At 47.6% G+C, this 5,813-nt stretch overlaps 1 non-coding gene across 1 annotated transcript; it reads left to right on the forward strand.

Moving 5' to 3' along the window:
* Positions 1-5,189: 5,189 nt before the first annotated feature.
* On the forward strand, positions 5,190-5,328 carry LOC127337290 (small nucleolar RNA Z247). The gene has a single exon (XR_007873704.1). It is a non-coding gene; the product is annotated as a small nucleolar RNA Z247 (small nucleolar RNA).
* The last annotated feature ends 485 nt before the right edge of the window (positions 5,329-5,813 follow it).

The raw sequence follows: 5,813 nt of genomic DNA on the forward strand, positions 1-5,813 counted from the left end.
TCCTTTGGCTGCCTCTTAAGCTTACGACCATGACAAATAAACTTATCATAAATGTCACGTGTATCTTGAGAGACCTTAATCTTCTTCATCTTTGGAGGAGTGCTGTCAGCTGGCCATTTTGCTGCCCTTTTATGCCTGTTCTTCCTGTCATGTGTTTCAGGACCAGAAGTTGAAATGTTCTTGCCTGAAGATGTCTCAGCGACTGTGGCACCTACACAGAAAATAACAAAAAATGTTGTTAAGAACAAAAACAAAAATGGAAAAGAAAAGAAGCATTTTCATTGACTGCTACAAAACCTGTGGACTTTGGATCAAAAGGAGTGACAGGCTCAGCAATGACATCTACTGCAGCAGCAGGGATATCGGCAGCGGGAATAGCAGCGGGAACAACAGCGGGGATATCAGCAGGGATAACAGCAATGGGGATAGCAGCAATGACATCAGCGGGGATATCAGCAGGGATAGCAGCATCAGCATGGACAGCGGTGGGGATAGCAACGGGGATATCAGCAGGGATAGCAGCATGGACAGCGTTGGGGATAGCAGCGGGTGTAGCAACAACAATCACTACAAAAAAATCAAACAAATCAAATGTGAGAAATAAGAGCACAGTCTATGTTAAGGTAGCAAAAAACAATGCTCAAAAACCCCAGGAGTAGCACCATTGATATACTAAAGTAGCTACTAAAGTATCCTAATGTAGCAAGTATAAAAGCACTAGTGTAGCACTATAAAAAGGAATAAAGCAGTGTATGTTAAGTAGCACCATTGATGTACTAAAGTAGCTACTAAAGTACAGTAATGTAGCAACTATATAAGCACTAGTGTGGTGCTATAAAAAATTAACAGAATTAAGGGTAAAAGGAAGTCTATGATAAGTAGCACAAGTGATGTACTAAAGTAGCACATGAAGTACCCTAATGTAGCAACTATAAAGCACTAATGCAGCAGCACAAAAAAAAGGTCACAAAAAAAATGAAAAAGTAAATAAAGCAAAATGGAAGAAAAACATACTAGGCATATCAGCACTAGGCAACTCTCCAGCAGGACTCTCATGAGCAGAGCTCTCTAGAAGAGGCATCTTTGCAACACAACTCTGAGTAGGAGGGCTCTCGGCACTAGGCATCTCTGGACCAGTCATATTTGGAGCAGGCAACTTGGCAGCAAGACCAAAATCAACATCCTTCGTAGCTAAAGAAGCATCAGCAGCACTGCATGCAGCAGGAATCCCTACAGCAGAGCCATCAACCGCATCAGGTGTTAAATCAGCGATCTTATTAAAGTCATCCCATTCAGGGGTGCCAGGCTCAAAAAGGTCAAAAGGGGGGCATCAGGGGCCTTGGCAAGTGCATTTTCCCTACAACGCTTAGCAGCATCATCTAGGACCAGAGATCTCGTAGGGCTATCAACAGATTGATGTTCACGGGCATCCTCAGATGGGCAAGAGGAGTCTCTAATAATAGCTGGCTGTGGAACATCCGGTGCAGCGCGGTGTGATGCAACATCACAATCTCTTGGTGCAAGCTCAAAATCACAATCTTCTGAGTAAGCCGTAGGAATATCATCATCATCATCTGCAGAACCATCCTCTTCTGGATCATCCACAGCAATATCAGCACCCTTAGCCTCCTCCTGATCAACATCCTCATCACTAGAGTCCTCCTTGTCAGACTGCTCATCATCATCTGCAGAAACATCCTCTCCTAGATCAGTGTTTACATCTCCATGCATACCTTGGAATGTAACACTTGGACCTTCTTGTGTCTGCGATGCAGCATCAACATCACAAAGGAGAGCAGCCATCCTTTGAGACTGCATACGCTTGACACCAGCTACATAATTCTTGTTTGCTATATCAAATTCAGCAGCAAAGAGGGTCTTGTGCTTCTCATGCAAATGCTTATAACGGTCTGGAACCTGAAAAACATAATCATTTGAATGTAGCAAAAATGATATATGAGCAATTCATATTAAGTATTGTAGCAGTTCATATAAAGTATTGGAGCATAAAAACAGATACAAAAATTACAACACCAAAAAACAAAAAGATAATCTATAATTAGCAAGTACAGATCAGTAGCAACCAAATGTGCATAAAAGTAGCAAAGATGTAACACTAAAGTAGCAACAATAAAAAAAGATTGCAGCATAAACAATACCTCAAGTTCCTGGCTGCTAGGGAAAACAAGCCAATCATTTAGTGAGGCTGAAGGGTTCACTTCAGGTTCAACAGGAGCTCCCTCGGCACGTCCAGGTAGTCCATTTGCATATGGTGTTTCACTTATATCAAGGAACTGCACACATAACAAAAAGAAAAGAACAAGGAAAAACATGATAAGAATCCTAATTGAAGCAAGTAAGAAAATAACAAAAAAAACCATGGAAATACATGTTACTTCCTTACCGGTCTCCTACCAAAAACCTTGGTGTTGTGAAGAAACAACTTGGAAAGGTCACATTGAACTGCAAAAACAAAATCACTGCATTTGACATGACAAACTCTTGGCAGTGAATAGTCTATGACATGACTGCTGGGAGGAAACTGAAGGTGGTCCAAATAGATTATCTGCAGAAATAAAATAAAGAGAAAAACAGTCAACAGTACGTGAGCAACCAAAACTTTGCTTGTAGAATTAAGTGCAGGAAGTGAAACAATTTGTCGGAATGAAAACATACCCCAAGAGCAGCAAATGGGCAAGAGATCCAAAACTCAAACTTGGGATTCCCTTTCTTAAGAGAAGGAGTCTTTAACCTTTTCTTCTGCATCTTCTTAACCTCTTGCATCAACTGCTCCAGGATGTACTCATCCCAGGCATATTCATGGGTTCTAGATGGATGAAGCATGCTACCTAAGTAGTCCATACCAACATGATTGCTGCTCTTCGGATCAACAACAGTAGCCATACATAGGAGGTCCCAGGACCTAACTATAGTATCCTCATCAGTATCTTCACAACCTTTCAGGACCTTGATGGTGGTAGGAATATCAGGTCTAGGATTAGAACCCCTGTAAACATCTCGAAGGGCACTTTGTTCGAACTTTTTGAGTTCAACAACTGGGGTTTGCCCTGACCGTATACCAAACACCTTGGTAATCATATCTCTGGTGAAAACAATCCGCTTCTTCCCAACTCTGAACTCACGGAGAGACGGTGTGATATGTTGCGCAACATAGTCTATGAGCTCATTCGGTATGTTGAATGGTGCAACATTTAGTAATGAACGAAAGGCACTCTTCTGCTCAATAACAGCTCTTTTCTCAGGCTTCAACTCATCTGCAACAGCACGCAGACGCTTCGCAGCAAAACGGTCTTTCGAAGTCCACTTAGCCTGATCCTCTGCACTAGGCATAGGTTGCTTCCCAGCTTTTTTGGAAACCTGAAAAAACACAAAATGAACAAAAATAAGTGGTGTATCAAAAACAAATGAAGCAAAAAATGGAATAATGTAGCAATACGCATACATTTAACAAAAATGATGCACATGGACATGGACAGATATAAACACAAAGGAACAAACTACCATAAACAAACACAAAAATGCTGCAATGGATCCATGAGCACACTATAAAATGCTACATAAACAAAAAATAACTAACAACACATGAACATCTGCTGGTAGAATAAAAGGAACATCTGCTAGTACAGCCTGATATTTCAGTGGAAATACTCACATCCATCTGTAGCAAAAGTGGAAGTTTCTTCCTTCCTTGTCTCCCAATAGATCAGGGCGCCTTCTACCTTCAATACTATGCCAGAAATGCCAGAAATAGGAAGGAAATTCCATTAGTGAGGGGGGGGGGGGACATGCTTCAGATCAAGGAGGACATCCATAGGCAGCAGAAAGGGACAAGAGATGAGAGGGGAAGCTACTCACCCGAAGAGATCGGCAACGAAGAAGAACCCGACGCGGAGGAGGAGATCGGCGCCGATGAACCTACATAGCTAGGGGTTCAGAAATGGAGCGAATGGCGGGGAACGGGGTCTAGGGTTCCATGAGAGGACCACGAGAGGAGCACGAGAGGATGACGAACCTCTACTACGAAGCTTGGCACCGCCGTTCTCCAGTGGGCAGAGGGAAATCGTCGTCGGCGGCGGTTGAATCTCCCAGCACCGCTCCCCAGCGCCGCTCGCTTCCTCCGCCACCTCGCGCGAGAGCGTGATTAAGGGGTCGCGGCGAGGCGCAGTAATGAGGTCGGGTGCGGCGCGGTCCGGAACGACGCGGTCCATCGGTCGGATAAGACGACGACGTGGCGCACGGTGAACGGTTCGATGGAAACGATCCAACGAGCATCGAGTGGGAGGAAAAGAGAGCTGTTCCCCCGGGGGAACGTGAGCGTTTTCCTTTTAGCATTGCTTTTGTTGCACCCGAATGTTGCCATCTATATTTCCATTATCTTGATAATGAAAACCAATCCTCGTGGGATTTCGCTTGGAACAAAATCACCCCTCCGTTCCAAATTATAATACGTTCGGTGCAGCAGGTTGTTAAATACGGTCTGTATAGGTGTATTTATACATGTATTGTAACCTGTTGATGTCTATATAAATAAAGCTGATCACGTGGTGGAGATACACCACGAAACCCTAAACCTATTCTCAAACTTGGTATCAGAGCCGAGCCGATCTCGGCCCTCTCGCTCCCGTCGCCGCCGCCGCCGCCATGAGCTCCTCCGCTCAAACCTCCAAGGCTCTCGGCCCTCTCCTCGCACCGCCCAGTGTCACCACCACCGCCGCCGTCACCACTTCCGTTCCACCACCGGCGGTGCGTCTCAATCGGAGCAACTTCATGCTATGGCGCACTCTCTCGCTCCCAAATCTCTCCGGGGCGGGACTTCACACCTATCTTGATGGCACTACGGCCGCGCCGGCGAAGACCATCGTCGAAGGCACTGGTGATGCTGCAGTCACCGTGGCAAACCCCGCCTACGCCACATGGTGGACACAGGACCAGCGGGTCCTAGGGCTACTCCTCTCGTCCATGGACGAGGACATCGCCTGCCAGATGATCGGCAGGACTACGGCCGCCGCGGTGTGGGAAGCAGTCCACGCCATGTTCGGTGCCCAGAACCGTGCCAATATTCGGCACATCCGTCGGCAGATCCAACTCTGCGGAAGAACAACATGACCGCCGGCGAGTACATGAACAAGGTCAAGGTTCTGGCAGACACCATGGCCGCTGCCGGATCACCACTCAAGGACGATGAGATCATTGACTACATGATCACAGGGTTGGGCTCCGACTTCAACCCCCTTGCGGCCTCCATGATCCGCGACAACCGCGCTGACTCCCTCGCGGATTTCTACTCGCATGTGCTCAGTTTTGAGTCCCTGTGTGCGGGTCAGACCCAGACCGATGACTGGTCTTCCTCTGCAAACGCAGTATCCCGGCCTGGCTCCTTCCCCGCCGCCGGCCAGCCGTCGCAGCACCGCCCCTATGATAACAACTCTGGGCGCCCCGGCACCGGCCAAGGCGCTGGTGGTGATCGTCGCCAGAACAACGGCGGCAACAACAAATATGGTGGGGGCGACAACTACGGTGGGGGCGGCACCAACAACTGCTCCAACGACGGTGGCGGCGATCGCCGTCAGTACAACGGCGGCGGCAACGGCCGAAACAGCCGCAAGAAGCAGCGGCCATAGTGCCAGCTGTGCAACTACTGGGGGCATGAGGCGAGCGACTGCCGCAACCGCTTCAACCCTGAGTTTGTGCCCCCACGCCAGTGCTCCGGCAACTCGGCGTCCACCAGCTCCAATGACTCCCACTGGCACATGGACACGGGGGCGACGGACCACCTGACCAGTCATCTCGAG

Source organism: Lolium perenne, chromosome 4 (genome assembly GCF_019359855.2).
Source record: "Lolium perenne isolate Kyuss_39 chromosome 4, Kyuss_2.0, whole genome shotgun sequence".
NCBI lineage: Eukaryota > Viridiplantae > Streptophyta > Magnoliopsida > Poales > Poaceae > Lolium > Lolium perenne.